At 37.7% G+C, this 20795-nt stretch overlaps 28 non-coding genes across 28 annotated transcripts; all 28 read left to right on the forward strand.

The window, feature by feature from the left end:
* Window positions 1–1296: 1296 nt before the first annotated feature.
* Window positions 1297–1369, forward strand: trnat-cgu (transfer RNA threonine (anticodon CGU)). Its single transcript has one exon. It is a non-coding gene; the product is annotated as a tRNA-Thr (tRNA).
* Window positions 1370–1941: 572 nt separating this feature from the next.
* Window positions 1942–2014, forward strand: trnat-ugu (transfer RNA threonine (anticodon UGU)). The gene has a single exon. It is a non-coding gene; the product is annotated as a tRNA-Thr (tRNA).
* An 892-nt stretch (window positions 2015–2906) lies between these two features.
* On the forward strand, window positions 2907–2979 carry trnat-cgu (transfer RNA threonine (anticodon CGU)). Its single transcript has one exon. It is a non-coding gene; the product is annotated as a tRNA-Thr (tRNA).
* A 572-nt stretch (window positions 2980–3551) lies between these two features.
* trnat-ugu (transfer RNA threonine (anticodon UGU)) lies at window positions 3552–3624 on the forward strand. Its single transcript has one exon. It is a non-coding gene; the product is annotated as a tRNA-Thr (tRNA).
* A 559-nt stretch (window positions 3625–4183) lies between these two features.
* Window positions 4184–4257, forward strand: trnat-agu (transfer RNA threonine (anticodon AGU)). Its single transcript has one exon. It is a non-coding gene; the product is annotated as a tRNA-Thr (tRNA).
* Window positions 4258–4507: 250 nt separating this feature from the next.
* On the forward strand, window positions 4508–4580 carry trnat-ugu (transfer RNA threonine (anticodon UGU)). Its single transcript has one exon. It is a non-coding gene; the product is annotated as a tRNA-Thr (tRNA).
* Window positions 4581–6117: 1537 nt separating this feature from the next.
* On the forward strand, window positions 6118–6190 carry trnat-cgu (transfer RNA threonine (anticodon CGU)). Its single transcript has one exon. It is a non-coding gene; the product is annotated as a tRNA-Thr (tRNA).
* A 572-nt stretch (window positions 6191–6762) lies between these two features.
* On the forward strand, window positions 6763–6835 carry trnat-ugu (transfer RNA threonine (anticodon UGU)). Its single transcript has one exon. It is a non-coding gene; the product is annotated as a tRNA-Thr (tRNA).
* An 892-nt stretch (window positions 6836–7727) lies between these two features.
* Window positions 7728–7800, forward strand: trnat-cgu (transfer RNA threonine (anticodon CGU)). Its single transcript has one exon. It is a non-coding gene; the product is annotated as a tRNA-Thr (tRNA).
* A 572-nt stretch (window positions 7801–8372) lies between these two features.
* Window positions 8373–8445, forward strand: trnat-ugu (transfer RNA threonine (anticodon UGU)). Its single transcript has one exon. It is a non-coding gene; the product is annotated as a tRNA-Thr (tRNA).
* Window positions 8446–9004: 559 nt separating this feature from the next.
* trnat-agu (transfer RNA threonine (anticodon AGU)) lies at window positions 9005–9078 on the forward strand. Its single transcript has one exon. It is a non-coding gene; the product is annotated as a tRNA-Thr (tRNA).
* Window positions 9079–10938: 1860 nt separating this feature from the next.
* trnat-cgu (transfer RNA threonine (anticodon CGU)) lies at window positions 10939–11011 on the forward strand. The gene has a single exon. It is a non-coding gene; the product is annotated as a tRNA-Thr (tRNA).
* Window positions 11012–11583: 572 nt separating this feature from the next.
* On the forward strand, window positions 11584–11656 carry trnat-ugu (transfer RNA threonine (anticodon UGU)). Its single transcript has one exon. It is a non-coding gene; the product is annotated as a tRNA-Thr (tRNA).
* Window positions 11657–12548: 892 nt separating this feature from the next.
* Window positions 12549–12621, forward strand: trnat-cgu (transfer RNA threonine (anticodon CGU)). The gene has a single exon. It is a non-coding gene; the product is annotated as a tRNA-Thr (tRNA).
* Window positions 12622–13193: 572 nt separating this feature from the next.
* trnat-ugu (transfer RNA threonine (anticodon UGU)) lies at window positions 13194–13266 on the forward strand. Its single transcript has one exon. It is a non-coding gene; the product is annotated as a tRNA-Thr (tRNA).
* Window positions 13267–13825: 559 nt separating this feature from the next.
* trnat-agu (transfer RNA threonine (anticodon AGU)) lies at window positions 13826–13899 on the forward strand. The gene has a single exon. It is a non-coding gene; the product is annotated as a tRNA-Thr (tRNA).
* A 250-nt stretch (window positions 13900–14149) lies between these two features.
* trnat-ugu (transfer RNA threonine (anticodon UGU)) lies at window positions 14150–14222 on the forward strand. Its single transcript has one exon. It is a non-coding gene; the product is annotated as a tRNA-Thr (tRNA).
* Window positions 14223–14794: 572 nt separating this feature from the next.
* Window positions 14795–14867, forward strand: trnat-ugu (transfer RNA threonine (anticodon UGU)). The gene has a single exon. It is a non-coding gene; the product is annotated as a tRNA-Thr (tRNA).
* A 559-nt stretch (window positions 14868–15426) lies between these two features.
* trnat-agu (transfer RNA threonine (anticodon AGU)) lies at window positions 15427–15500 on the forward strand. Its single transcript has one exon. It is a non-coding gene; the product is annotated as a tRNA-Thr (tRNA).
* Window positions 15501–15750: 250 nt separating this feature from the next.
* Window positions 15751–15823, forward strand: trnat-ugu (transfer RNA threonine (anticodon UGU)). Its single transcript has one exon. It is a non-coding gene; the product is annotated as a tRNA-Thr (tRNA).
* Window positions 15824–16070: 247 nt separating this feature from the next.
* On the forward strand, window positions 16071–16144 carry trnat-agu (transfer RNA threonine (anticodon AGU)). The gene has a single exon. It is a non-coding gene; the product is annotated as a tRNA-Thr (tRNA).
* Window positions 16145–16715: 571 nt separating this feature from the next.
* trnat-ugu (transfer RNA threonine (anticodon UGU)) lies at window positions 16716–16788 on the forward strand. The gene has a single exon. It is a non-coding gene; the product is annotated as a tRNA-Thr (tRNA).
* Window positions 16789–17017: 229 nt separating this feature from the next.
* Window positions 17018–17091, forward strand: trnat-agu (transfer RNA threonine (anticodon AGU)). Its single transcript has one exon. It is a non-coding gene; the product is annotated as a tRNA-Thr (tRNA).
* Window positions 17092–17663: 572 nt separating this feature from the next.
* On the forward strand, window positions 17664–17736 carry trnat-ugu (transfer RNA threonine (anticodon UGU)). The gene has a single exon. It is a non-coding gene; the product is annotated as a tRNA-Thr (tRNA).
* A 571-nt stretch (window positions 17737–18307) lies between these two features.
* Window positions 18308–18380, forward strand: trnat-cgu (transfer RNA threonine (anticodon CGU)). Its single transcript has one exon. It is a non-coding gene; the product is annotated as a tRNA-Thr (tRNA).
* A 247-nt stretch (window positions 18381–18627) lies between these two features.
* trnat-agu (transfer RNA threonine (anticodon AGU)) lies at window positions 18628–18701 on the forward strand. The gene has a single exon. It is a non-coding gene; the product is annotated as a tRNA-Thr (tRNA).
* Window positions 18702–18948: 247 nt separating this feature from the next.
* trnat-agu (transfer RNA threonine (anticodon AGU)) lies at window positions 18949–19022 on the forward strand. The gene has a single exon. It is a non-coding gene; the product is annotated as a tRNA-Thr (tRNA).
* Window positions 19023–19272: 250 nt separating this feature from the next.
* trnat-ugu (transfer RNA threonine (anticodon UGU)) lies at window positions 19273–19345 on the forward strand. The gene has a single exon. It is a non-coding gene; the product is annotated as a tRNA-Thr (tRNA).
* Window positions 19346–20795: the final 1450 nt, after the last annotated feature.

Raw genomic sequence — 20795 nt, forward strand, 5'->3', positions numbered from 1 at the left:
ACATCAGGCGCTGTGGCTTAGTTGTTCAAAGTGACTGTCTAGTTAACAGGAGATCCTGGGTACAAATCCCAGCAGAGTCTCTGTGTTTATTAAAATACAACAGATAGCTAAGGGAAAGCAGAATAAGCTCAGTTCCTTGACAGTCATATTTCGACGGTGCTAAATAAAGCACAGGTAAACGACAAGTCTGCTACATAAAATGACAAAAATTCATTGAGAAGTACTACATTAATTTCCTATAGCTAGAATATCAAGATAAATTACTCTTTCTCAAATATCAAAATTATCGCATAAGAAAAGCCTAATGCAGTGTCATTGGTCTCTGAAAACAGGCGCTGTAGCTTAGTGGCCAAAGCACCTGTCTTGTAAACAGGAGATCCAGTGTTCAAATCCCAGCAGTGCCTCTGAGTCTTTTCTGACTCAGTAGTTGTGTGGAAACACAATGATTCCAGGAAGTAAACAATCAAATAGCTTACATGACAGTTGATGTACAGATGATATGCTCTTCTGGGACATGTCTTAACTAAATCTTATTGAGAAGTACTACAATAGTTTGAATTGCTTTAGCAATAAGACTAATATAATTTTCTACAAGCTCTGGATATTTGCTTAGCAAAAACGTTTATCCAGTTCTTTTCTTCATTTACATAAGGCGCTGTGGCTTAGTTGGTCAAAGTGCCCGTCTAGTAACCAGGAGATCCTGGGTTCAAATCCCAGCAGTACCTCTGAATTGTGGTTGACGCAATAGTTGTTTGGCAACACAATGATTCCGGGAAGCAAACAATCAAATAGTTTACATGACAGTTGATGTACAGATGATATGCTCTTGTGGGTCATGTCCTAATTCAATCTTATTGAGAAGTACTACAGTAGCCTGCATCACTTTACCAATAAGACTAATATAATTTTCTACAACCTCTAGATATTTGCTTAGCAAAAACGTTTATCCAGTTCTTTTCTTCATTTACAGCAGGCGCTTTGGCTTAGTTGGTCAAAGTGCCTGTCTAGTAAACAGGAGATCATGGGTTCAAATCCCAACAGTGCCTTTGTGTTTATTACAATATAACAGATAGCTAGAGGAAAGCAGAATAAGCTCGGTGCCTAGACAGGCATATTTCAACGTTGCTAAATAAAGCACAGGTAAATGACATGTCTGCTACATGTAATGACAAAAATTGGTCGAGAAGTACTACATTGCTTTCTATAGCTAGAATATCAAGATTAATTACTCTTTCTCAAATATCAAGATTTTCACATAAGAAACGCCTAATGCAGTCCCATATGTCTTTCAAAACAGGCGCTGTAGCTTAGAGGCCAAAGCGCCTGTCTCGTAAACAGGAGATCCTGGGTTCAAATCCCAGCAGTGCCTCTGAGTTGTTTCTGACTCAGTAGTTGTGTGGAAACACAATGATTCCGGGAAGTAAACAATCAAATAGTTTACATGACATTTGATGTACAGATGATATGCTCTTCTGGGACATGTCTTAACTAAATCTTATTGAGAAGTACTACAGTAGCTTGCATTGCTTTACCAATAAGACTAATATATTTTTCTACAAGCTCTAGATATTTGCTTAGCAAAAACGTTTATCCAGTTCTTTTCTTCACTTACATCAGGCGCTGTGGCTTAGTTGGTCAACGTGCCTGTATAGTTAACAGGAGATCCTGGGTTCAAATCCCAGCAGAGTCTCTGTGTTTATTAAAATACAACAGATAGCTAAGGGAAAGCAGAATAAGCTCGGTTCCTTGACAGTCATATTTCGACGGTGCTAAATAAAGCACAGGTAAACGACAAGTCTGCTACATAAAATGACAAAAATTCATTGAGAAGTACTACATTAATTTCCTATAGCTAGAATATCAAGATAAATTACTCTTTCTCAAATATCAAGATTATCGCATAAGAAAAGCCTAATGCAGTGTCATTGGTCTCTCAAAAAAGGCACTGTAGCTTAGTGGCCAAAACACCTGTCTTGTAAACAGGAGATCCTGTGTTCAAATCCCAGCAGTGCCTCTGAGTCTTTTCTGACTCAGTAGTTGTGTGGAAACACAATGATTCCAGGAAGTAAACAATCAAATAGCTTACATGACAGTTGATGTACAGATGATATGCTCTTCTGGGACATGTCTTAACTAAATCTTATTGAGAAGTACTACAATAGTTTGAATTGCTTTAGCAATAAGACTAATATAATTTTCTACAAGCTCTGGATATTTGCTTAGCAAAAACGTTTATCCAGTTCTTTTCTTCATTTACATAAGGCGCTGTGGCTTAGTTGGTCAAAGTGCCCGTCTAGTAACCAGGAGATCCTGGGTTCAAATCCCAGCAGTACCTCTGAATTGTGGTTGACGCAATAGTTGTTTGGCAACACAATGATTCCGGGAAGCAAACAATCAAATAGTTTACATGACAGTTGATGTACAGATGATATGCTCTTGTGGGACATGTCCTAATTCAATCTTATTGAGAAGTACTACAGTAGCCTGCATCACTTTACCAATAAGACTAATATAATTTTCTACAACCTCTAGATATTTGCTTAGCAAAAACGTTTATCCAGTTCTTTTCTTCATTTACAGCAGGCGCTTTGGCTTAGTTGGTCAAAGTGCCTGTCTAGTAAACAGGAGATCATGGGTTCAAATCCCAACAGTGCCTTTGTGTTTATTACAATATAACAGATAGCTAGAGGAAAGCAGAATAAGCTCGGTGCCTAGACAGGCATATTTCAACGGTGCTAAATAAAGCACAGGTAAATGACATGTCTGCTACATGTAATCACAAAAATTGGTCGAGAAGTACTACATTGCTTTCTATAGCTAGAATATCAAGATTAATTACTCTTTCTCAAATATCAAGATTTTCGCATAAGAAACGCCTAATGCAGTCCCATATGTCTTTCAAAACAGGCGCTGTAGCTTAGAGGCCAAAGCGCCTGTCTCGTAAACAGGAGATCCTGGGTTCAAATCCCAGCAGTGCCTCTGAGTTGTTTCTGACTCAGTAGTTGTGTGGAAACACAATGATTCCGGGAAGTAAACAATCAAATAGTTTACATGACATTTGATGTACAGATGATATGCTCTTCTGGGACATGTCTTAACTAAATCTTATTGAGAAGTACTACAGTAGCTTGCATTGCTTTACCAATAAGACTAATATATTTTTCTACAAGCTCTAGATATTTGCTTAGCAAAAACGTTTATCCAGTTCTTTTCTTCACTTACATCAGGCGCTGTGGCTTAGTTGGTCAACGAGCCTGTATAGTTAACAGGAGATCCTGGGTTCAAATCCCAGCAGAGTCTCTGTGTTTATTAAAATACAACAGATAGCTAAGGGAAAGCAGAATAAGCTCGGTTCCTTGACAGTCATATTTCGACGGTGCTAAATAAAGCACAGGTAAACGACAAGTCTGCTACATAAAATGACAAAAATTCATTGAGAAGTACTACATTAATTTCCTATAGCTAGAATATCAAGATAAATTACTCTTTCTCAAATATCAAGATTATCGCATAAGAAAAGCCTAATGCAGTGTCATTGGTCTCTCAAAAAAGGCACTGTAGCTTAGTGGCCGAAGCACCTGTCTTGTAAACAGGAGATCCTGTGTTCAAATCCCAGCAGTGCCTCTGAGTCTTTTCTGACTCAGTAGTTGTGTGGAAACACAATGATTCCAGGAAGTAAACAATCAAATAGCTTACATGACAGTTGATGTACAGATGATATGCTCTTCTGGGACATGTCTTAACTAAATCTTATTGAGAAGTACTACAATAGCTTGAATTGCTTTAGCAATAAGACTAATATAATTTTCTACAAGCTCTGGATATTTGCTTAGCAAAAACGTTTATCCAGTTCTTTTCTTCTTTTACATAAGGCGCTGTGGCTTAGTTGGTCAAAGTGCCCGTCTAGTAACCAGGAGATCCTGGGTTCAAATCCCAGCAGTACCTCTGAATTGTGTTTGACGCAATAGTTGTTTGGCAACACAATGATTCCGGGAAGCAAACAATCAAATAGTTTACATGACAGTTGATGTACAGATGATATGCTCTTGTGGGACATGTCCTAATTCAATCTTATTGAGAAGTACTACAGTAGCCTGCATCACTTTACCAATAAGACTAATATAATTTTCTACAAGCTCTAGATATTTGCTTATCAAAATCGTTTATCCAGTTCTTTTTTTCAGGCTCTGTGGCTTAGTTGGTCAAAGTGCCTGTCTAGTAAACAGGAGATCCTGGGTTCAAATCCCAGCAGTGCCTTTGTGTTTATTACAATATAACAGATAGCTAGAGGAAAGCAGAATAAGCTCGGTGCCTAGACAGGCATATTTCGACGGTGCTAAATAAAGCACAGGTAAATGACATGTCTGCTACATGTAATGACAAAAATTGATTGAGAAGTACTACACTATTTTCTATAGCTAGAATATCAAGATTAATTACTCTTTCTCAAATATCAAGATTTTCGCATAAGAAACGCCTAATGCAGTCCCATATGTTTTTCAATACAGGCGCTGTAGCTTAGTGGCCAAAGCGCCTGTCTTGTAAACAGGAGATCCTTGGTTCAAATCCCAGCAGTGCCTCTGAGTTGTTTCTGAGTCAGTAGTTGTGTGGAAACACAATGATTCCGTAAAGTAAACAATCAAATAGTTTACATGACATTTGATGTACAGATGATATGCTCTTCTGGGACATGTCTTAACTAAATCTTATTGAGAAGTACTACAGTAGCTTGCATTGCTTTACCAATAAGACTAATATATTTTTCTACAAGCTCTAGATATTTGCTTAGCAAAAACATTTATCCAGTTCTTTTCTTCACTTACATCAGGCGCTGTGGCTTAGTTGGTCAAAGTGCCTGTCTAGTTAACAGGAGATCCTGGGTTCAAATCCCAGCAGAGTCTCTGTGTTTATTAAAATACAACAGATAGCTAAGGGAAAGCAGAATAAGCTCGGTTCCTTGACAGTCATATTTCGACGGTGCTAAATAAAGCACAGGTAAACGACAAGTCTGCTACATAAAATGACAAAAATTCATTGAGAAGTACTACATTAATTTCCTATAGCTAGAATATCAAGATAAATTACTCTTTCTCAAATATCAAAATTATCGCATAAGAAAAGCCTAATGCAGTGTCATTGGTCTCTGAAAACAGGCGCTGTAGCTTAGTGGCCAAAGCACCTGTCTTGTAAACAGGAGATCCAGTGTTCAAATCCCAGCAGTGCCTCTGAGTCTTTTCTGACTCAGTAGTTGTGTGGAAACACAATGATTCCAGGAAGTAAACAATCAAATAGCTTACATGACAGTTGATGTACAGATGATATGCTCTTCTGGGACATGTCTTAACTAAATCTTATTGAGAAGTACTACAATAGTTTGAATTGCTTTAGCAATAAGACTAATATAATTTTCTACAAGCTCTGGATATTTGCTTAGCAAAAACGTTTATCCAGTTCTTTTCTTCATTTACATAAGGCGCTGTGGCTTAGTTGGTCAAAGTGCCCGTCTAGTAACCAGGAGATCCTGGGTTCAAATCCCAGCAGTACCTCTGAATTGTGGTTGACGCAATAGTTGTTTGGCAACACAATGATTCCGGGAAGCAAACAATCAAATAGTTTACATGACAGTTGATGTACAGATGATATGCTCTTGTGGGTCATGTCCTAATTCAATCTTATTGAGAAGTACTACAGTAGCCTGCATCACTTTACCAATAAGACTAATATAATTTTCTACAACCTCTAGATATTTGCTTAGCAAAAACGTTTATCCAGTTCTTTTCTTCATTTACAGCAGGCGCTTTGGCTTAGTTGGTCAAAGTGCCTGTCTAGTAAACCAGAGATCATGGGTTCAAATCCCAACAGTGCCTTTGTGTTTATTACAATATAACAGATAGCTAGAGGAAAGCAGAATAAGCTCGGTGCCTAGACAGGCATATTTCAACGTTGCTAAATAAAGCACAGGTAAATGACATGTCTGCTACATGTAATGACAAAAATTGGTCGAGAAGTACTACATTGCTTTCTATAGCTAGAATATCAAGATTAATTACTCTTTCTCAAATATCAAGATTTTCGCATAAGAAACGCCTAATGCAGTCCCATATGTCTTTCAAAACAGGCGCTGTAGCTTAGAGGCCAAAGCGCCTGTCTCGTAAACAGGAGATCCTGGGTTCAAATCCCAGCAGTGCCTCTGAGTTGTTTCTGACTCAGTAGTTGTGTGGAAACACAATGATTCCGGGAAGTAAACAATCAAATAGTTTACATGACATTTGATGTACAGATGATATGCTCTTCTGGGACATGTCTTAACTAAATCTTATTGAGAAGTACTACAGTAGCTTGCATTGCTTTACCAATAAGACTAATATATTTTTCTACAAGCTCTAGATATTTGCTTAGCAAAAACGTTTATCCAGTTCTTTTCTTCACTTACATCAGGCGCTGTGGCTTAGTTGGTCAACGTGCCTGTATAGTTAACAGGAGATCCTGGGTTCAAATCCCAGCAGAGTCTCTGTGTTTATTAAAATACAACAGATAGCTAAGGGAAAGCAGAATAAGCTCGGTTCCTTGACAGTCATATTTCGACGGTGCTAAATAAAGCACAGGTAAACGACAAGTCTGCTACATAAAATGACAAAAATTCATTGAGAAGTACTACATTAATTTCCTATAGCTAGAATATCAAGATAAATTACTCTTTCTCAAATATCAAGATTATCGCATAAGAAAAGCCTAATGCAGTGTCATTGGTCTCTCAAAAAAGGCACTGTAGCTTAGTGGCCAAAACACCTGTCTTGTAAACAGGAGATCCTGTGTTCAAATCCCAGCAGTGCCTCTGAGTCTTTTCTGACTCAGTAGTTGTGTGGAAACACAATGATTCCAGGAAGTAAACAATCAAATAGCTTACATGACAGTTGATGTACAGATGATATGCTCTTCTGGGACATGTCTTAACTAAATCTTATTGAGAAGTACTACAATAGTTTGAATTGCTTTAGCAATAAGACTAATATAATTTTCTACAAGCTCTGGATATTTGCTTAGCAAAAACGTTTATCCAGTTCTTTTCTTCATTTACATAAGGCGCTGTGGCTTAGTTGGTCAAAGTGCCCGTCTAGTAACCAGGAGATCCTGGGTTCAAATCCCAGCAGTACCTCTGAATTGTGGTTGACGCAATAGTTGTTTGGCAACACAATGATTCCGGGAAGCAAACAATCAAATAGTTTACATGACAGTTGATGTACAGATGATATGCTCTTGTGGGACATGTCCTAATTCAATCTTATTGAGAAGTACTACAGTAGCCTGCATCACTTTACCAATAAGACTAATATAATTTTCTACAACCTCTAGATATTTGCTTAGCAAAAACGTTTATCCAGTTCTTTTCTTCATTTACAGCAGGCGCTTTGGCTTAGTTGGTCAAAGTGCCTGTCTAGTAAACAGGAGATCATGGGTTCAAATCCCAACAGTGCCTTTGTGTTTATTACAATATAACAGATAGCTAGAGGAAAGCAGAATAAGCTCGGTGCCTAGACAGGCATATTTCAACGGTGCTAAATAAAGCACAGGTAAATGACATGTCTGCTACATGTAATGACAAAAATTGGTCGAGAAGTACTACATTGCTTTCTATAGCTAGAATATCAAGATTAATTACTCTTTCTCAAATATCAAGATTTTCGCATAAGAAACGCCTAATGCAGTCCCATATGTCTTTCAAAACAGGCGCTGTAGCTTAGAGGCCAAAGCGCCTGTCTCGTAAACAGGAGATCCTGGGTTCAAATCCCAGCAGTGCCTCTGAGTTGTTTCTGACTCAGTAGTTGTGTGGAAACACAATGATTCCGGGAAGTAAACAATCAAATAGTTTACATGACATTTGATGTACAGATGATATGCTCTTCTGGGACATGTCTTAACTAAATCTTATTGAGAAGTACTACAGTAGCTTGCATTGCTTTACCAATAAGACTAATATATTTTTCTACAAGCTCTAGATATTTGCTTAGCAAAAACGTTTATCCAGTTCTTTTCTTCACTTACATCAGGCGCTGTGGCTTAGTTGGTCAACGAGCCTGTATAGTTAACAGGAGATCCTGGGTTCAAATCCCAGCAGAGTCTCTGTGTTTATTAAAATACAACAGATAGCTAAGGGAAAGCAGAATAAGCTCGGTTCCTTGACAGTCATATTTCGACGGTGCTAAATAAAGCACAGGTAAACGACAAGTCTGCTACATAAAATGACAAAAATTCATTGAGAAGTACTACATTAATTTCCTATAGCTAGAATATCAAGATAAATTACTCTTTCTCAAATATCAAGATTATCGCATAAGAAAAGCCTAATGCAGTGTCATTGGTCTCTCAAAAAAGGCACTGTAGCTTAGTGGCCAAAGCACCTGTCTTGTAAACAGGAGATCCTGTGTTCAAATCCCAGCAGTGCCTCTGAGTCTTTTCTGACTCAGTAGTTGTGTGGAAACACAATGATTCCAGGAAGTAAACAATCAAATAGCTTACATGACAGTTGATGTACAGATGATATGCTCTTCTGGGACATGTCTTAACTAAATCTTATTGAGAAGTACTACAATAGCTTGAATTGCTTTAGCAATAAGACTAATATAATTTTCTACAAGCTCTGGATATTTGCTTAGCAAAAACGTTTATCCAGTTCTTTTCTTCTTTTACATAAGGCGCTGTGGCTTAGTTGGTCAAAGTGCCCGTCTAGTAACCAGGAGATCCTGGGTTCAAATCCCAGCAGTACCTCTGAATTGTGTTTGACGCAATAGTTGTTTGGCAACACAATGATTCCGGGAAGCAAACAATCAAATAGTTTACATGACAGTTGATGTACAGATGATATGCTCTTGTGGGACATGTCCTAATTCAATCTTATTGAGAAGTACTACAGTAGCCTGCATCACTTTACCAATAAGACTAATATAATTTTCTACAAGCTCTAGATATTTGCTTATCAAAATCGTTTATCCAGTTCTTTTTTTCAGGCTCTGTGGCTTAGTTGGTCAAAGTGCCTGTCTAGTAAACAGGAGATCCTGGGTTCAAATCCCAGCAGTGCCTTTGTGTTTATTACAATATAACAGATAGCTAGAGGAAAGCAGAATAAGCTCGGTGCCTAGACAGGCATATTTCGACGGTGCTAAATAAAGCACAGGTAAATGACATGTCTGCTACATGTAATGACAAAAATTGATTGAGAAGTACTACACTATTTTCTATAGCTAGAATATCAAGATTAATTACTCTTTCTCAAATATCAAGATTTTCGCATAAGAAACGCCTAATGCAGTCCCATATGTTTTTCAATACAGGCGCTGTAGCTTAGTGGCCAAATGGCCTGTCTTGTAAACAGGAGATCCTTGGTTCAAATCCCAGCAGTGCCTCTGAGTTGTTTCTGAGTCAGTAGTTGTGTGGAAACACAATGATTCCGTAAAGTAAACAATCAAATAGTTTACATGACATTTGATGTACAGATGATATGCTCTTCTGGGACATGTCTTAACTAAATCTTATTGAGAAGTACTACAGTAGCTTGCATTGCTTTACCAATAAGACTAATATATTTTTCTACAAGCTCTAGATATTTGCTTAGCAAAAACATTTATCCAGTTCTTTTCTTCACTTACATCAGGCGCTGTGGCTTAGTTGGTCAAAGTGCCTGTCTAGTTAACAGGAGATCCTGGGTTCAAATCCCAGCAGAGTCTCTGTGTTTATTAAAATACAACAGATAGCTAAGGGAAAGCAGAATAAGCTCGGTTCCTTGACAGTCATATTTCGACGGTGCTAAATAAAGCACAGGTAAACGACAAGTCTGCTACATAAAATGACAAAAATTCATTGAGAAGTACTACATTAATTTCCTATAGCTAGAATATCAAGATAAATTACTCTTTCTCAAATATCAAAATTATCGCATAAGAAAAGCCTAATGCAGTGTCATTGGTCTCTGAAAACAGGCGCTGTAGCTTAGTGGCCAAAGCACCTGTCTTGTAAACAGGAGATCCAGTGTTCAAATCCCAGCAGTGCCTCTGAGTCTTTTCTGACTCAGTAGTTGTGTGGAAACACAATGATTCCAGGAAGTAAACAATCAAATAGCTTACATGACAGTTGATGTACAGATGATATGCTCTTCTGGGACATGTCTTAACTAAATCTTATTGAGAAGTACTACAATAGTTTGAATTGCTTTAGCAATAAGACTAATATAATTTTCTACAAGCTCTGGATATTTGCTTAGCAAAAACGTTTATCCAGTTCTTTTCTTCATTTACATAAGGCGCTGTGGCTTAGTTGGTCAAAGTGCCCGTCTAGTAACCAGGAGATCCTGGGTTCAAATCCCAGCAGTACCTCTGAATTGTGGTTGACGCAATAGTTGTTTGGCAACACAATGATTCCGGGAAGCAAACAATCAAATAGTTTACCTGACAGTTGATGTACAGATGATATGCTCTTGTGGGACATGTCCTAATTCAATCTTATTGAGAAGTACTACAGTAGCCTGCATCACTTTACCAATAAGACTATTATAATTTTCTACAACCTCTAGATATTTGCTTAGCAAAAACGTTTATCCAGTTCTTTTCTTCATTTACAGCAGGCGCTTTGGCTTAGTTGGTCAAAGTGCCTGTCTAGTAAACAGGAGATCATGGGTTCAAATCCCAACAGTGCCTTTGTGTTTATTACAATATAACAGATAGCTAGAGGAAAGCAGAATAAGCTCGGTGCCTAGACAGGAATATTTCAACGTTGCTAAATAAAGCACAGGTAAATGACATGTCTGCTACATGTAATGACAAAAATTGGTCGAGAAGTACTACATTGCTTTCTATAGCTAGAATATCAAGATTAATTACTCTTTCTCAAATATCAAGATTTTCGCATAAGAAACGCCTAATGCAGTCCCATATGTCTTTCAAAACAGGCGCTGTAGCTTAGAGGCCAAAGCGCCTGTCTCGTAAACAGGAGATCCTGGGTTCAAATCCCAGCAGTGCCTCTGAGTTGTTTCTGACTCAGTAGTTGTGTGGAAACACAATGATTCCGGGAAGTAAACAATCAAATAGTTTACATGACATTTGATGTACAGATGATATGCTCTTCTGGGACATGTCTTAACTAAATCTTATTGAGAAGTACTACAGTAGCTTGCATTGCTTTACCAATAAGACTAATATATTTTTCTACAAGCTCTAGATATTTGCTTAGCAAAAACGTTTATCCAGTTCTTTTCTTCACTTACATCAGGCGCTGTGGCTTAGTTGGTCAACGTGCCTGTATAGTTAACAGGAGATCCTGGGTTCAAATCCCAGCAGAGTCTCTGTGTTTATTAAAATACAACAGATAGCTAAGGGAAAGCAGAATAAGCTCGGTTCCTTGACAGTCATATTTCGACGGTGCTAAATAAAGCACAGGTAAACGACAAGTCTGCTACATAAAATGACAAAAATTCATTGAGAAGTACTACATTAATTTCCTATAGCTAGAATATCAAGATAAATTACTCTTTCTCAAATATCAAGATTATCGCATAAGAAAAGCCTAATGCAGTGTCATTGGTCTCTCAAAAAAGGCACTGTAGCTTAGTGGCCAAAACACCTGTCTTGTAAACAGGAGATCCTGTGTTCAAATCCCAGCAGTGCCTCTGAGTCTTTTCTGACTCAGTAGTTGTGTGGAAACACAATGATTCCAGGAAGTAAACAATCAAATAGCTTACATGACAGTTGATGTACAGATGATATGCTCTTCTGGGACATGTCTTAACTAAATCTTATTGAGAAGTACTACAATAGTTTGAATTGCTTTAGCAATAAGACTAATATAATTTTCTACAAGCTCTGGATATTTGCTTAGCAAAAACGTTTATCCAGTTCTTTTCTTCATTTACATAAGGCGCTGTGGCTTAGTTGGTCAAAGTGCCCGTCTAGTAACCAGGAGATCCTGGGTTCAAATCCCAGCAGTACCTCTGAATTGTGGTTGACGCAATAGTTGTTTGGCAACACAATGATTCCGGGAAGCAAACAATCAAATAGTTTACATGACAGTTGATGTACAGATGATATGCTCTTGTGGGACATGTCCTAATTCAATCTTATTGAGAAGTACTACAGTAGCCTGCATCACTTTACCAATAAGACTAATATAATTTTCTACAACCTCTAGATATTTGCTTAGCAAAAACGTTTATCCAGTTCTTTTCTTCATTTACAGCAGGCGCTTTGGCTTAGTTGGTCAAAGTGCCTGTCTAGTAAACAGGAGATCATGGGTTCAAATCCCAACAGTGCCTTTGTGTTTATTACAATATAACAGATAGCTAGAGGAAAGCAGAATAAGCTCGGTGCCTAGACAGGCATATTTCAACGGTGCTAAATAAAGCACAGGTAAATGACATGTCTGCTACATGTAATGACAAAAATTGGTCGAGAAGTACTACATTGCTTTCTATAGCTAGAATATCAAGATTAATTACTCTTTCTCAAATATCAAGATTTTCGCATAAGAAACGCCTAATGCAGTCCCATATGTCTTTCAAAACAGGCGCTGTAGCTTAGAGGCCAAAGCGCCTGTCTCGTAAACAGGAGATCCTGGGTTCAAATCCCAGCAGTGCCTCTGAGTTGTTTCTGACTCAGTAGTTGTGTGGAAACACAATGATTCCGGGAAGTAAACAATCAAATAGTTTACATGACATTTGATGTACGGATGATATGCTCTTCTGGGACATGTCTTAACTAAATCTTATTGAGAAGTACTACAGTAGCTTGCATTGCTTTACCAATAAGACTAATATATTTTTCTACAAGCTCTAGATATTTGCTTAGCAAAAACGTTTATCCAGTTCTTTTCTTCACTTACATCAGGCGCTGTGGCTTAGTTGGTCAACGTGCCTGTATAGTTAACAGGAGATCCTGGGTTCAAATCCCAGCAGAGTCTCAGTGTTTATTAAAATACAACAGATAGCTAAGGGAAAGCAGAATAAGCTCGGTTCCTTGACAGTCATATTTCGACGGTGCTAAATAAAGCACAGGTAAACGACAAGTCTGCTACATAAAATGACAAAAATTCATTGAGAAGTACTACATTAATTTCCTATAGCTAGAATATCAAGATAAATTACTCTTTCTCAAATATCAAGATTATCGCATAAGAAAAGCCTAATGCAGTGTCATTGGTCTCTCAAAAAAGGCACTGTAGCTTAGTGGCCAAAGCACCTGTCTTGTAAACAGGAGATCCTGTGTTCAAATCCCAGCAGTGCCTCTGAGTCTTTTCTGACTCAGTAGTTGTGTGGAAACACAATGATTCCAGGAAGTAAACAATCAAATAGCTTACATGACAGTTGATGTACAGATGATATGCTCTTCTGGGACATGTCTTAACTAAATCTTATTGAGAAGTACTACAATAGCTTGAATTGCTTTAGCAATAAGACTAATATAATTTTCTACAAGCTCTGGATATTTGCTTAGCAAAAACGTTTATCCAGTTCTTTTCTTCTTTTACATAAGGCGCTGTGGCTTAGTTGGTCAAAGTGCCCGTCTAGTAACCAGGAGATCCTGGGTTCAAATCCCAGCAGTACCTCTGAATTGTGTTTGACGCAATAGTTGTTTGGCAACACAATGATTCCGGGAAGCAAGCAATCAAATAGTTTACATGACAGTTGATGTACAGATGATATGCTCTTGTGGGACATGTCCTAATTCAATCTTATTGAGAAGTACTACAGTAGCCTGCATCACTTTACCAATAAGACTAATATAATTTTCTACAAGCTCTAGATATTTGCTTATCAAAATCGTTTATCCAGTTCTTTTTTTCAGGCTCTGTGGCTTAGTTGGTCAAAGTGCCTGTCTAGTAAACAGGAGATCCTGGGTTCAAATCCCAGCAGTGCCTTTGTGTTTATTACAATATAACAGATAGCTAGAGGAAAGCAGAATAAGCTCGGTGCCTAGACAGGCATATTTCGACGGTGCTAAATAAAGCACAGGTAAATGACATGTCTGCTACATGTAATGACAAAAATTGATTGAGAAGTACTACACTATTTTCTATAGCTAGAATATCAAGATTAATTACTCTTTCTCAAATATCAAGATTTTCGCATAAGAAACGCCTAATGCAGTCCCATATGTTTTTCAATACAGGCGCTGTAGCTTAGTGGCCAAAGCGCCTGTCTTGTAAACAGGAGATCCTTGGTTCAAATCCCAGCAGTGCCTCTGAGTTGTTTCTGAGTCAGTAGTTGTGTGGAAACACAATGATTCCGTAAAGTAAACAATCAAATAGTTTACATGACATTTGATGTACAGATGATATGCTCTTCTGGGACATGTCTTAACTAAATCTTATTGAGAAGTACTACAGTAGCTTGCATTGCTTTACCAATAAGACTAATATATTTTTCTACAAGCTCTAGATATTTGCTTAGCAAAAACATTTATCCAGTTCTTTTCTTCACTTACATCAGGCGCTGTGGCTTAGTTGGTCAAAGTGCCTGTATAGTTAACAGGAGATCCTGGGTTCAAATCCCAGCAGAGTCTCTGTGTTTATTAAAATACAACAGATAGCTAAGGGAAAGCAGAATAAGCTCGGTTCCTTGACAGTCATATTTCGACGGTGCTAAATAAAGCACAGGTAAACGACAAGTCTGCTACATAAAATGACAAAAATTCATTGAGAAGTACTACATTAATTTCCTATAGCTAGAATATCAAGATAAATTACTCTCTCTCAAATATCAAGATTATCGCATAAGAAAAGCCTAATGCAGTGTCATTGGTCTCTCAAAAAAGGCACTGTAGCTTAGTGGCCAAAGCACCTGTCTTGTAAACAGGAGATCCTGTGTTCAAATCCCAGCAGTGCCTCTGAGTCTTTTCTGACTCAGTAGTTGTGTGGAAACACAATGATTCCAGGAAGTAAACAATCAAATAGCTTACATGACAGTTGATGTACAGATGATATGCTCTTCTGGGACATGTCTTAACTAAATCTTATTGAGAAGTACTACAATAGCTTGAATTGCTTTAGCAATAAGACTAATATAATTTTCTACAAGCTCTGGATATTTGCTTAGCAAAAACGTTTATCCAGTTCTTTTCTTCTTTTACATAAGGCGCTGTGGCTTAGTTGGTCAAAGTGCCCATCTAGTAACCAGGAGATCCTGGGTTCAAATCCCAGCAGTACCTCTGAATTGTGTTTGACGCAATAGTTGTTTGGCAACACAATGATTCCGGGAAGCAAACAATCAAATAGTTTACATGACAGTTGATGTACAGATGATATGCTCTTGTGGGACATGTCCTAATTCAATCTTATTGAGAAGTACTACAGTAGCCTGCATCACTTTACCAATAAGACTAATATAATTTTCTACAAGCTCTAGATATTTGCTTATCAAAATCGTTTATCCAGTTCTTTTTTTCAGGCTCTGTGGCTTAGTTGGTCAAAGTGCCTGTCTAGTAAACAGGAGATCCTGGGTTCAAATCCCAGCAGTGCCTTTGTGTTTATTACAATATAACAGATAGCTAGAGGAAAGCAGAATAAGCTCGGTGCCTAGACAGGCATATTTCGACGGTGCTAAATAAAGCACAGGTAAATGACATGTCTGCTACATGTAATGACAAAAATTGATTGAGAAGTACTACACTATTTTCTATAGCTAGAATATCAAGATTAATTACTCTTTCTCAAATATCAAGATTTTCGCATAAGAAACGCCTAATGCAGTCCCATATGTTTTTCAATACAGGCGCTGTAGCTTAGTGGCCAAAGCGCCTGTCTTGTAAACAGGAGATCCTTGGTTCAAATCCCAGCAGTGCCTCTGAGTTGTTTCTGACTCAGTAGTTGTGTGGAAACACAATGATTCCGTAAAGTAAACAATCAAATAGTTTACATGACATTTGATGTACAGATGATATGCTCTTCTGGGACATGTCTTAACTAAATCTTATTGAGAAGTACTACAGTAGCTTGCATTGCTTTACCAATAAGACTAATATATTTTTCTACAAGCTCTAGATATTTGCTTAGCAAAAACGTTTATCCAGTTCTTTTCTTCACTTACATCAGGCGCTGTGGCTTAGTTGGTCAAAGTGCCTGTCTAGTAAACAGGAGATCCTGGGTTCAAATCCCAGCAGTGCCTCTGAGTTGTGTTTGACGCAATAGTTGTTTGGAAACACAATTATTCCGGGAAGTAAACAATCAAATTGTTTACATGACAGTTGATGTGCAGATGATATGCTCTTCTGGGACCTGTCTTAACTAAATCTTATTGAGAAGTACTACAGTAGCCTGCATTGCTTTAACAATAAGACTAATATAATTTTCTACAAGCTCTAGATATTTGCTTAGCAAAAACGTTTATCCAGTTCTTTTCTTCATTTACAGCAGGCGCTGTGGCTTAGTTGGTCAAAGTGCCTGTCTAGTAAACAGGAGATCCTGGGGTCAAATCCCAGCAGTGCCTTTGTGTTTATTAAAATTCAACAGATAGCTAAGGGTAAGCAGAATAAGCTCGGTGCCTAGACAGTTGTATTTTGATGGTGCTAAATAAAGCACAGGTAAACAACAAGTCTGCTACATGTAATGACAAAAATTCATTGAGAAGTACTACATTAATTTCTATAGCTAGAATATCAAGATAAATTACTCCTTCTCAAATATCAAGATTTTCGCATAAGAAAAGCCTAATGCAGTCCCATATGTCTTTCAAAGCAGGCACTGTAGCTTAGTGGCCAAAGCGCCTTTCTTGTAAACAGGAGATCCTGGATTCAAATCCCAGCAGTGCCTCTGAGTTGTTTCTGACTCAGTAGTTGTGTGGAAACAAAATGATTATGGGAAGTAAACAATCAAAAAATTTACATGACATTTGATGTACAGATGATATTCTCTTCTGGGACATGTCTTAACTAAATCTTATTGAGAAGTACTACAGTAGCTTGCATTGCTTTACCAATAAGACTAATATAATTTTCTACAAGCTCTAGATATTTGCTTAGCAAAAACGTTTATTACATCAGGCGCTGTGGCTTAGTTGGTCAAAGTGCCTGTCTAGTAAACAGGAGATCCTGGGTTCAAATCCCAGCAGTGCCTCTGAGTTGTGTTTGACGCAATAGTTGTTTGGAAACACAATGATTCCGGGAAGTAAATAATCAAATAGTTTACATGACAGTTGATGGACAGATGATATGCTCTTCTGGGACATGTCTTAACTAAATCTTATTGAGAAGTACTACAGTAGCTTGCATTGCTTTACCAATAAGACTAATATATTTTTCTACAAGCTCTAGATATTTGCTTAGCAAAAACGTTTATCCAGTTCTTTTCTTCACTTACATCACGCGCTGTGGCTTAGTTGGTCAAAGTGCCTGTCTAGTTAACAGGAGATCCTGGGTTCAAATCCCAGCAGAGTCTCTGTGTTTATTAAAATACAACAGATAGCTAAGGGAAAGCAGAATAAGCTCGGTTCCTTGACAGTCATATTTCGACGGTGCTAAATAAAGCACAGGTAAACGACAAGTCTGCTACATAAAATGACAAAAATTTATTGAGAAGTACTACATTAATTTCCTATAGCTAGATTATCAAGATAAATTACTCTTTCTCAAATATCAAGATTATCGGATAAGAAAAGCCTAATGCAGTGTCATTGGTCTCTCAAAACAGGCACTGTAGCTTAATGGCCAAAGCACCTGTCTTGTAAACAGGAGATCCTGTGTTCAAATCCCAACAGTGCCTCTGAGTCTTTTCTGACTCAGTAGTTGTGTGGAAACACAATGATTCCAGGAAGTAAACAATCAAATAGCTTACATGACAGTTGATGTACAGATGATATGCTCTTCTGGGACATGTCTTAACTAAATCTTATTTAGAAGTACTACAATAGCTTGAATTGCTTTAGCAATAAGACTAATATAATTTTCTACAAGCTCTGGATATTTGCTTAGCAAAAACGTTTATCCAGTTCTTTTCTTCATTTACATAAGGCGCTGTGGCTTAGTTGGTCAAAGTGCCCGCCTAGTAAACAGGAGATCCTGGGTTCAAATCCCAGCAGTGCCCTTGTGTTTATTACAATATAACAGATAGCTAGAGGAAAGCAGAATAAGCTCGGTGCCTATACAGGCAAATTTCGACGGTGCTAAATAAAGCACAGGTAAATGACATGTCTGCTACATGTAATGACAAAAATTGATTGAGAAGTACTACATTATTTTCTATATCTAGAATATCAAGATTAATTACTCTTTCTCAAATATCAAGATTTTCGCATAAGAAACGCCTAATGCAGTCCCATATGTGTTTCAAAACAGGCGCTGTAGCTTAGTGGCCAAAGCGCCAGTCTCGTAAACAGGAGATCCTGGGTTCAAATCACAGCAGTGCCTCTGAGTTGTTTCTGACTCAGTAGTTGTGTGGAAACAAAATGATTCCTGGAAGTAAACAATCAAATAGTTTACATGACATTTGATGTACAGATGATATGCTCTTCTGGGACATGTCTTAACTAAATCTTATTGAGAAGTACTACAGTAGCTTGCATTGCTTTACCAATAAGACTAATATATTTTTCTACAAGCTCTAGATATTTGCTTAGCAAAAACGTTTATCCAGTTCTTTTCTTAACTTACATCAGGCGCTGTGGCTTAGTTGGTCAAAGTGCCTGTCTAGTAAACAGGAGATCCTGGGTTCAAATCCCAGCAGTGCCTCTGAGTTGTGTTTGACGCAATAGTTGTTTGGAAACACAATTATTCCGGGAAGTAAACAATCAAATAGTTTACATGACAGTTGATGTGCAGATGATATGCTCTTCTGGGACCTGTCTTAAATAAATCTTATTGAGAAGTACTACAGTAGCCTGCATTGCTTTAACAATAAGACTAATATAATTTTCTACAAGCTCTAGATATTTGCTTAGCAAAAACGTTTATCCAGTTCTTTTCTTCATTTACAGCAGGCGCTGTGGCTTAGTTGGTCAAAGTGCCTGTCTAGTAAACAGGAGATCCTGGGATCAAATCCCAGCAGTGCCTTTGTGTTTATTACAATATAACAGATAGCTAGAGGAAAGCAGAATAAGCTCGGTGCCTAGACAGGCATATGTCGACGGTGCTAAATAAAGCACAGGTAAATGACATGTCTGCTACATGTAATGACAAAAATTGATTGAGAAGTACTACATTATTTTCTATAGCTAGAATATCAAGATTAATTACTCTTTCTCAAATATCAAGATTTTCGCATAAGAAACGCCTAATGCAGTCCCATATGTCTTTCAAAACAGGTGCTGTAGCTTAGTGGCCAAAGCGCCTGTCTTGTAAACAGGAGATCCTGGGTTCAAATCCCAGCAGTGCCCCTTAGTTGTTTCTGACTCAGTAGTTGTGTGGAAACACAATGATTCAGGGAAGTAAACAATCAAATAGTTTACATGACATTTGATGTACAGATGATATGCTCTTCTGGGACATGTCTTAACTAAATCTTATTGAGAAGTACTACAGTGGCTTGCATTGCTTTACCAATAAGACTAATATATTTTTCTACAAGCTCTAGATATTTGCTTTGCAAAAACGTTTATCCAGTTCTTTTCGTCACCTACATCAGGCGCTGTGGCTTAGTTGATCAAAGTGACTGTCTAGTAAACAGGATATCCTGGGTTCAAATCCCAGCAGTGCCTCTGAGTTGTGTTTGATGCAATAGTTGTGTGGAAACACAATGATTCCGGGATGTAAACAATCAAATTGTTAACATGACAGTTGATGTACAGATGATATGCTCTTATGGGACATGTCTTAATTAAATCTTATTGAGAAGTACTACAGTAGCCTGCATTGCTTTTCCAATAAGACTAATCTAATTTTCTACAAGCTCTAGATAATTGCTTAGCAAAAACGTTTATCCAGTTCTTTTCTTCATTTAAAGCAGGCGCTGTGGCTTAGTTGGTCAAAGTTTCTGTCTAGTAAGCAGGAGATCATGGGGTCAAATCCCAGCAGTGCCTTTGTGTTTATTAAAATTCAACAGATAGCTAAGGGTAAGCAGAATAAGCTCGGTGCCTAGACAGTTATATTTTGATGGTGCTAAATAAAGCACAGGTAAATGACATGTCTGCTACATGTAATGACAAAAATTGATCGAGAAGTACTACATTATTTTCTATAGCTAGAATATCAAGATAAATTACTCCTTCTCAAATATCAAGATTTTCGCATAAGAAAAGCCTAATGCAGTCCCATATGTCTTTCAAAGCAGGCACTGTAGCTTAGTGGCCAAAGTGCCTTTCTTGTAAACAGGAAATCCTGGATTCAAATCCCAGCAGTGCCTCTGAGTTGTTTCTGACGCAGTAGTTGTGTGGAAACACAATGATTACGGGAAGTAAACAATCAAAAAGTTTACATGACATTTGATGTACAGATGATATGCTCTTCTGGGACATGTCTTAACTAAATCTTATTGAGAAGTACTACAGTAGCTTGCATTGCTTTACCAATAAGACTAATATAATTTTCTACAAGCTCTAGATATTTGCTTAGCAAAAACGTTTATCCAGTTCTTTTCTTCATTTACGTCAGGCGCTGTGGCTTAGTTGGTCAAAGTGCCTGTCTAGTTAACAGGAGATCCTGGGTTCAAATCCCAGCAGAGTCTATGTGTTTAATAAAATACAACATATAGCTAAGGGAAAGCAGAATAAGCTCGGTGCCTAGACAGGCATATTTCGACGGTGCTAAAAAAGCACAGGTAAACGACAAGTCTGCTACATAAAATGACAAAAATTCATTGAGAAGTACTACATTAATTTCCTATAGCTA

The sequence above is a fragment of the Nothobranchius furzeri genome, chromosome 10, assembly GCF_043380555.1.
Source record: "Nothobranchius furzeri strain GRZ-AD chromosome 10, NfurGRZ-RIMD1, whole genome shotgun sequence".
NCBI classification, from domain to species: domain Eukaryota; kingdom Metazoa; phylum Chordata; class Actinopteri; order Cyprinodontiformes; family Nothobranchiidae; genus Nothobranchius; species Nothobranchius furzeri.